General features: G+C 42.9%; 1 long non-coding RNA gene across 1 annotated transcript; it reads right to left on the bottom strand.

Moving 5' to 3' along the window:
* Positions 1 to 3,991: 3,991 nt before the first annotated feature.
* LOC310775088 lies at positions 3,992 to 9,066 on the bottom strand. Its single transcript, XR_014552634.1, has 5 exons — positions 9,011 to 9,066; positions 8,091 to 8,144; positions 6,171 to 6,278; positions 4,601 to 4,626; positions 3,992 to 4,448 (listed from the first exon to the last, which is right to left on the bottom strand). It is a non-coding gene; the product is annotated as an uncharacterized lncRNA (long non-coding RNA).
* Between the last annotated feature and the right edge of the window lie 829 nt (positions 9,067 to 9,895).

The following is a 9,895-nucleotide window of genomic DNA, read 5'->3' as shown; positions in this document are numbered from 1 at the left end:
TCTCAGTACTGGGGGTCAACAACTAAAACGTAATTTAGCCACCTCAAACAACACCCAGTCGCCCACCTAAACAAATCGATATCTGTGTATCGAACAGGATCGAACAGCTGAAAACTCAACCATATGTATAAAATTGTAAATGGTACTGCTCCACACTACATGGGTTCGCATATAGGCATGGTTCATACCCAGCATGGAGACGACACCAGGGCCAGTGTGCGCTCATGTGTAGTGCCACGGGTGAACGGTGTAGCTCGGAGCTCCTTTTTTTACACAGGGACGTTACTGTGGAACAGCCTTCCACTAGGCATTAAACTCTCAGACTCTAGAGGAGTTTTTAGAGGTCGGGTCCTTGCTCATCTCTGGAGCAAAGTGACTGGGTAGGTTAGTAGGCCAAATTTTTGGCGGGTCCTGTGAGTATGTGTTTTACTGTGATGATTTTTTTTGTTTGTTTGTTTTTTTTTTTTTTTTAACATGTGTTTTTGTAGTTTCTTATGCAATTTTGAGTGTGACTAATAATGGATGATTTTAGGATAAGTTATTTCCAAGTACCATATTTATTGGTGTCTAAATCTATTTTATGTTTGTAATGGGGATTTTTGTTACATATTTTTAGATGACTATATGTTTTCTGTTATTGTCTGTCCTGTGTTTAGAACATCGGGGACCATGTTGGAAATAAGTGTTTACACTTTTACATGCTATCCCTTGGATCTTGTTTTTGTTTCTCTATATCAATTAATAAAGTCAGTCAGTCAGTCAGTCAGTGTACATGTACGCTCTATTTTGAGAATTTTCCGCGCTTTACTTTTCCGTCAATCAGTCATTTCATTCGGCACTGCTTTTTCTCCCAACCGTATCACTACCGTATTCCTCCGCTAAAAGCCTGCACAGAGCCGCAGCACTGGATTACTCCGCAGTTATTTGGGGGTATTTTATTTCTCTCGGTTTGTTAGTGAAGACACAACAAATAGAATACACGAACGAAAATATGAGAGATTTTGATAGCGAGGATGATATGCCATTCACCTTGGTGACAAGAGGATACAATTATGAACCAGAGAGAATATGAAGAGGAACTTTTGCAGAGAGTGAACAGGCAGAAAGAGAGATCATGCGCCTGCTGCCTAAATGCCGGGGTGCCCTGGCTGCAGACCTTTTTCACCATTCCCAGGATAAATTGTGGAAAACGTCCCAGACCAGAGAGGCCAGGTGACTTGTTGTCTCTAAAGTAAGTCAGTGTTTTATCTCTCTTCTAAGCCTTCCTGTTTTGTAAACCACGGCTCTGTGCTCTGTGCAGGCTTTTAGCGGAGGAATACGGTAGATGTACGGTTGGGAGAAAAAGCAGTGCCGAATGAAACTGCTGTTTTGCGGAAAAGTAAAGTGCTGAAAATTGTCAAAATAGAGCGTGCATGCATGGCCGTAACTAGCTATGAGGACGGGGACGTCCGGACCTCCCCTAATATTTCAGAGGATTTTTTTTTTTATAAAACAATCTGCATGGAAAAGCATGAAAAACACGGGATCGCTTTTATTTTGAAACGAAAGGCAGGTCAGGCAGGAAGTCATCTGACGCCGCGTCCGCGGTAACTTGATTCCGAGAGAGCAGCAGCATGGTGGCGAGTGATGACTGTCTGTCTGCCTGGCGAGATAATTGAAGGTGAGCGAGCTGCGAGACAGTGAGCGAGTGAACGACAGACAGTGAGTGACACTGACAGATTTTTTAGCAACAACCAAGAAAGTAAGTGTCTAGTCTGTCTCTTAAGTAATGTTACCTGTGTGACACGTTGGGATGCTACTGGCTAATCATGCATGATGCCAATTGCCAAGCTCCCGAAGTCAGGTATGCAGGTGGCTATATGCATGGTTTCAGTTTCATGACCCAATAAGTAACAAAAAGAGGTGGTGTAAAGTTAAAAACAACATAATATATTTTATTTTATTTTTCAATCGTTCCTATCAGGAATAAATAAATGTCCCTCTGTATGTTTTTTTTATTATCGATGATGACTTTGTGTGTTGTGTACGGCTTGGGTTGTGTACCTGTGTTTGTAGGTGTCATTTTGATATGAATTTGGCTAAAACAGTTTGTGTTTGTTAGTTACAATTATGTTGACAGGAGAGCTGAGCAGGTGGTGACATGAAAGAGAATATACTGAATAATGACATCACAACAGTATAATCCTAATGTTGATTTAAAATGATATATTACTCTAAATATGGCTAAAAAAGGGGGGGGGGAAACCCGGCTTTTTTGCAGTTTATAATGGTTTCTAATGGAAAATCTATCTGATCGGTTTCATCCCAAAACAGTAATAGGGTGAAATTTTGGTTTACACAGGGACAAAAATAGCCTCTAGGAACGCAAGTGTGCTAATTATTGACATAAGCAATGGTCTAGGAGTGCACAATGGCAGTAGCTAATGTCTCCAAGATATGGTGACCAGATTTCCAGTTCGGCGGTCAATATATCATTAGTATTATCTGTGAAATAAAAAAGGGGGACAATTCCAGTTTCATTTTGACCATTTTAACTGTAGCTACTGTAATAATTAAATACCACAAATAATAATACGTACACACTAAGACACCACACCAAGACCTTAAGGAACACCATTAGAAAAAGTTGTGCTGTGATTTGCTATCAAAAACTTTTGACATTTGGAGATTTCTGTAATTTACCTTTTTGGCGATTGGGTGGCGAGCACTTGTTTTGGAAATTGCTCTGAAAAGGAGCAGAGGTCAAAGTTGATCCAGCATGTTGCTGGCATCGTTTATTTACAGTCCCTATCTAGGTAGGATACAGATACATTATAGCATGTTGTTGCAAGCTAACAGGATCGGCTAACTAGCTGGCCTAGTTGCCCCCTCTGTGGAGAGGCGTAGACTGACGAGTAGAGGCCATGATGCAGCTTATATAGTCCATCCCCCAGGGTCATGTGACTGCACTTGAGGTTTCTTTCCCAGTCTGCTAGCAGCCTATTTCTGGTCGCCACACTGGCCGTCCCAGGAAGCGCAAGTGCGAGTAAATAACTGTAAACACAAGCATGACATAAAATAAAAACAAATCAGAGTGAGGCGTGAAGGATGAGCTTGAACAGTTCATTCATTTGATGATGGGGAAAAGAGCATCAGGCCGCATGGTGTGGCATGGTACCGGGCCAGAGCTGTGGTGTCAGTCACTGACATCATCTCATTTATTATTTATTTATTTATTATTATTATATTATTTAGCCAAAGAAAAATACAGTATTATATTGTTGTTGGTATTAAGAAGAAAAACATTTAACGTTATAACATTCCTGCATGTTATCAAGGAACCAAATTGAATGAGGAGTCGATAGGGAGTTCTGTGGAGGGGAGAACAGGCCGTCTAGTTGACCTTTCACCCACACTCCACCCGGCCTTTAACACCGCGAGTCACCTGAGACCGCCGCTATGGGCCCATCTGATTGGCCCAGACAGCTCAAAACCAGCCAAGGTCATTTCCATTTGAGGCTGGGAAAGCGGTGAGTGCAGACCACCAGTCAGCTCGTGCACATGCTCCACAAATGTTTCCCAGGATCAGCTGAAGCACTGCTGAAGGACAAGTCCCTTCCTGCCTTTCTGCTGTATGTGATGCTGTTTGTAAAACCAGGATCAGGGGAAGCACTGCTGAAGCACAAGTCCCTTCCTGCCTTTCTGCTGTATGTGATGCTGTTTGTAAAACCAGGATCAGCTGAAGCACTGTTGAAGCACAAGTCCCTCCCTGCCTTTCTGCTGTATGTGATGCTTTGTAAAACAATGATGCGGGGACCACCAGGGGTGCTTGAGGGGGTTTCAGGGGGTCCCCAGCAAATTGATGAATTGTTCAACTTTATTTATTATTTCATTAACTCATTCAAATCCAAACTCAAAATCTCTGTGATGAGTCACACAAAACCCACATGCATTACACACACACACCTCACACTGCTTTTTAAAGGATGGCTTTACCGATGATCAACCCACTTTGTATCATGATAATGTCTTACCACACAGAGAGCTCCCAACTCATTTCCTCCTCTGGCAAAACGCTCCGCTGTGATGCGTTATACGTCAAAACGTGTCACAACAGAACTGCGGAAGCTCTGCTCGAGATGCGGAATCTGCTCCGAGGGTGGCTGTTATTGTTTATTTTTTACGTATGTGCACATCCACGGAGAATTGCATGGAGAGCCTCAACGAGCCGTAATGACTTGCAGCTGGCAGGGGCGGAGTTTCTGCAAATGGAGGATATTTCTCTGTATATATTTCTACTTGAGTTTCCATCTCTGGCATAATGCAATCAAGTTATGTGACTTGAGTTTCCATCTCTGGCATAATGCAATCCATTAAACTTAAAAATATAAAAGACTGTACAAGGTTTAGCCTCAAAATGTTTAGGGCCCATCTTCTCTTCTGCCACAATGGTCTTGTAATGGAACAGACTAAAGAAAAGAAAGTGACAGAAATGAAAATAGTTATACGATTATAATAAGTTAGATCGTAGCAGTGTTTAATTGTATTAATTAAGTAATTAGGTAATTAATTGTAGCTAGTGATTGTAGATTGTGTGGTGATGGTGAGGTCAACATCTCACCTCTGAAGGTCTCTTCATGCTGCTACCTGTACAGGGAAGAACAGAGGTCAAACATCACATTAGGGGAACACATTCATGGGATTTCCCTCAGTAGCTTAAAGGGACACTCCACTGAAAACAATGCTGATTTATTTTGCCCATGATCTCACACCTATCAGAAAACTGTAAACCGTTTTGCAGGCATTCATTTAGTTGGACAGTTATTGAGAGTTGATTTAAGTGAAGCTGTGGACCAGTGATGTCATTCATGCATAAATGACATCACTGGTCGACAACTTCACTCAAATAAAAATGTCTGATATGTGTGAGATGACGGGCAAAATAAAGCAAAGCAGAGAAGTGGCAGGCAAGAGAGAGCCGGCTGCCAGTGTGGGTTCAAGATCCACTCACCCTACCAGAAGTGCTCGGGGTCCCGCGACTACAGATGACATCATGGCTTCACGCAATGTGATTGACTGTACGTTGGTCACGTGGGCTTAACATGCCCAAAATGTCCGACAGCTTTAGGTTACCTAACAAGCTAAGCTACTGATGTCAACAGGCATTTTGGCACGTTCATACATACAAAATATGAATCATACAAACATTCAATCATCAGAATTAAAGTGTACAGGAGCATTTCTCATGACATTGTGTACATACTTTCAGCTAGCTAGCTAGCAATTCATTCCTTTAGTAAGAAAGCTAAAATGTTACCTGTAGCAACTAAAACAGTCAATGGTGGTCAAGCTAACATAATCAATGTTATAAATGACATTATGTATATTAGATCATTAGATCAGATCAGATTAGATCATCATAGCTAACGTGACTGTTTGGCTGCTGCAGCCAATCATAATGCGTGAAGTTGTGGTGCCATCTGTAATTGCAGATCTTGAACCCAAACCGGTCTTGAAGCGCACCACGAGCCGTGGTAAATAGCGATATTCTTGGAATGTGAGTTAACGAGCCAATTACATATCCTTTGCATCTAGATTAAATTAAGACATTACAGTTTGTTTTATATCCTATCCTACTTTTTGGGCTATAGACGGTTTTAACTTGACAACAAAAACATTCTAAATTGAACCCCCGCTCACTTCCTGTTGCAGTGTTTGCTATGGACATAAAAGAAAAAAAAACATTCAAGTGCAGGACTGACCATTCCATGAAAACCGTCTATACAGCTGAGCGGCGAAAACAAAAGTAACAATGTCGAGTGAATATTTCTGCAGTTTGCCGAATGCTGAGAAAAAGGAATTGCTGTGGGGTTGCGCTCTGGTGAAAACCGTTTATAGCAAAGTCAGCCCATGTAGGCAGCCATGTTGCCTGCGCGGAATTTCCTTCTCCCTCATCCCACTTTTCAACAGTCAAATCAAACTCCTCCACACTCGATGTCCCGCCTCTCTACTCGATGTCCCGCCTCTCTACTCGATGTCCCGCCTCTCTACCCTGTTTCAAATACATCACGATAAGGAGTCACACTCTGCAAAAGGCGTTTCAGCTTGACTTTTAATAAGCAACATAGCTAATATGTGTTCTCTAAGCTGAAGTGTTGTTGAACAGTGGAACAGTGTCATTATGTTCTGACCTCTCCTGTTGTCACTCAGGTGCTTTCTGATCATGTAGAGCTTGATGGCGATGAAGGCGACGGCTAGCAGCAGGCCGATCCCCACTCCCAGCAGAGCAAACCGCATTTCTGAAAGAAAAGAAGAGAGAAGAAAGAACCTAAAGAGTCCATCTGTTGTAGTTTGTGCTTTTTATAAATAGTCCAGAAAAGAAGAAAGAAGTAGCCTACTGTGTGCTTCAGGTGCACAGGTTGGAATGAGAAGAACTCACACACACTAAAGAAAGAAGAAGTACTGTGTGCTTCAGGTGCACAGGTTGGAATGAGAAGAACTCACACACACTAAAGAAAGAAAAAGTACTGTGTGCTTCAGGTGCACAGGTTGGGATGAGAAGAACTCACACACACTAAAGAAAGAAAAAGTACTGTGTGCTTCAGGTGCACAGGTTGGGATGAGAAGAACTCACACACACTAAAGAAAGAAGAAGTACTGTGTGCTTCAGGTGCACAGGTTGGGATGAGAAGAACTCACACACACTAAAGAAAGGAATATTAAGAGACTTGTGCAAAAAATAGAAAACAATTGATCATGAAGAGCTCAAATGAAAAACAATTGATCCAAAATGTTTTGTTTTGTTGGTGCAGCTTGTTTTCTTATTCAATCTCTTTTTTGTACTCGAGCTGTCATGTAGCCTGACCCCCCCCCCCCCCCCCCCTATTGTTTGCATCAGTGAACTTATTTTGGACACATTGGCAGACATAAACAAAACAACACTCCTGAGCAAGCACAGCGGGAATGCCAGCGCATGTTCTCTCCCCCTGATTCGCTGAATGGCATGTGTGTGTGCGGGTGTGTGTGTGTGTGTGTGTGTGTGGTGTGTGTGTGTGTGAGAGAGAGAGGAGGGAGGGGGATGTTTGATTTCACAACCTGTTTACTCAGTGTACTGTATGGTACCAGTCATGGTATCAGACTCCTTTCTGCAAATTGTATTGCATCACCGGTGTTTGCAATTTGAATCCCCAACATCCAGGAATCACAAGGGGAGTCAGTGCCAGTGTTCCGCAATCCATGCTACCTATCAATCCATGCTACCTATCAATCCATGCTACCGATCAATCCATGCTACCTATCAATCCATGCTACCTATCAATCCATGATACCGATCAATCCATGATACCGATCAATCCATGCTACCGATCAATCCATGATACCGATCAATCCATGCTACCTATCAATCCATGCTACCTATCAATCCATGCTAAATATCAATCCATGCTAGCAGTTCTGGCAAGGCGCACGCATGTGCAGAATCCACAAGTCTTTTGACATCAAATTTAAATTGATAGAATTGACACATTATTTGATGGAAGATATTGGTCAAAATATGCTACCCCTGAAATCTTATAAATTATGTTATTCACCTTATGTAAAAGAGACAGTCTGGCATGAGAGATGAACAGGAAGTGTAAACACAATCGGAACCGATTGTGTACACTTCCTGTGGCAGAGCTTATCCCCGTGGGCCTGCTTCCAGTGAGTCACTAGCTTTGACCAGAGATCTCTGGTTTGAGCAGGTAAAACAGCCAGCATTTTGAACAGGAAGTCGGAACACAAACAGGTCAAGTGGGCGGGGCTACATAAGGTGAATAGGCTTAATATAGAGGCTTGGTTATGGGAGGGAACCATTCACTTGGCCAGTGATATGCCAGTGCTGGATCCAGTCCTCCCCAATCAGTAACGACTTTGTGATCAGCCCATTTTTCGAACCGCTCTCTCATCGGTGCTACGACCTGTCACTCATTCAATTTCAACCCAGCTTCAAAAACCAGCCGTGGCTGTGAAGTGGCACAGACTCACTTAGTATACGGAGCGCAGCGATTCAACGCAATATTTGAGTCTGGGGAGAGACTAGTGTTAAGCCAGCGTGTTCTCTGTTCACTCACCCACTTTCTCCTCGTGGTCCAGTTCCTCTCCTCTCACGCTCACCAGCAGTCGCTCTGAAACGGTTTGTTTTCAGGTTGAGAGGGTGAAACACTGACAGGAAGACACACATCAGATAAGGCACAGCTTCTGCAAGTCTGTATGTATCCTGTCTGGGTGGACGGATCCCGCGTCAGCTATAAAATCACAGTTACAAAGTAGTACGTTCTTGAAGATCAAGTCAAGTTTATTTGTAAACTTAATTCACAAGAATATCTCAGAGGGCTTTACAGAGAATATGTCTAGCTAAGTCTAGCTAAGCACTATCAATAAACATGATTGAACAATCTTATATTAGATAGAGGGAGGGAGGGGGAGAAGAGGAGAGAGGGGGGAGAGAGGTGATTGAGAGAAGGGAGAGAGCAGGGCGCAGGGAGTAGGAGAAGAGAGAGAGCAGAGCAAACAGGGTATTAGCCTATTTCCCTTCCCACCCAATTTACCCATTCTGTGTCTAAAAGGCAGGAAGTAACACAGGTGCAAGCAATACACTAATTAGGGCCCCGGCATTGGAACAACTAAATGTATTGGAAGTTGGAAACCCTAGATTCTAGGTTTTCCAACTTCCAATACATTTAGTTGTTCTTTTTACAACAGCTAGGGTGTTCTAGGGCCTAGAACACCCTAGCTGTTGTAAAAATCACTATAAACCACAGCCTCTTGGGGCTTAAAGGAACACTCCGCCGATTTTCAAGTTAAGTTGTGGACCAGTGATGTCAACACTGGTCCACAACTTAACTCAAACTCTCAATGACTGTCAAACTAAATTGATGTCTGCAAAACTGTTTGCAGTTTTCTGATATACTCCTGATTTTGTAATGATACAAAGCTGGTTGAAAATCGGCGCAGTGTTCCTTTAATTAAATCACAGTCCCTCAGTACTCACCGGTGATGAGGAAAGCTCTGATGACAGTCCAACACCCTCCAGTCTGAAACAGCCTCATCTCTCACTGTCTCTATTGTCTGACACGCTGGGGACTTGACATCCTCTTAGCTCACGTATTGTCTCAAGTCATTTCCTGAGCCTGTGGGCGTCAAAGGTTGCTGAATAAGTCCTCTGCAACTTTTTCTGCAGAGCAACTGCAAAAAACTAGATGATGCAATAACTTGACAGACTTGACTGACTAGGTACAGTTTTATTGTGATTGATAACGTGCATATCGCATGCAGCCATTTGAGCCGACCTCCCAGTGGATATGGGCCGCGCATTCGAGACGAAGAAAGAGGAATGAATGATGAGTCTGGCGTTGAGGCTACCATTTTATATGCTGCTGTCCATTTTCATTGTGCAAGACAAACAAAATGTGTAGGTGAGATAAAAACAAGGGAATTGCAGCAATGAGTAAAGTGGATTAGAAGTCATGAAAATAAAGTATAAGTAGGCCTAGAGACGTTTTCCTGCTCTGCTTCTTTCTTTTTCCTGTCCAACAGGAAGTGAGCTGGGGTTCAATTTAGAATGTTTTTGTTGTCGAGTTAAAACTGTATACACATGCTCTTACATAACACACGCACGCATGCGCGCGCACACACACACACACACACCCACACTACAAGCCTTACCATGTAAAGCCATGATAGCCATGCTGTCAATGGCTGTGTTCTCTATCATATCACCTCTGATCATTTTGGCCCTGCGGCTGCTGTGTGTTACATTGCACAGAGGCACAGATGTGGACAAACTCCCTGGAGCTTTATCCATTGCCTCAAATGCCTTGGCCTAGGTTCAAAGGTTTGGCTAACAAAAACAACTTGCGCCTCCCATAAACAGCAG

The sequence above is a fragment of the Poromitra crassiceps genome (genome assembly GCF_964638095.1).
Source record: "Poromitra crassiceps genome assembly, chromosome: 4".
NCBI lineage: Eukaryota > Metazoa > Chordata > Actinopteri > Beryciformes > Melamphaidae > Poromitra > Poromitra crassiceps.
This window is presented reverse-complemented; position numbering and strand designations above follow the sequence as displayed.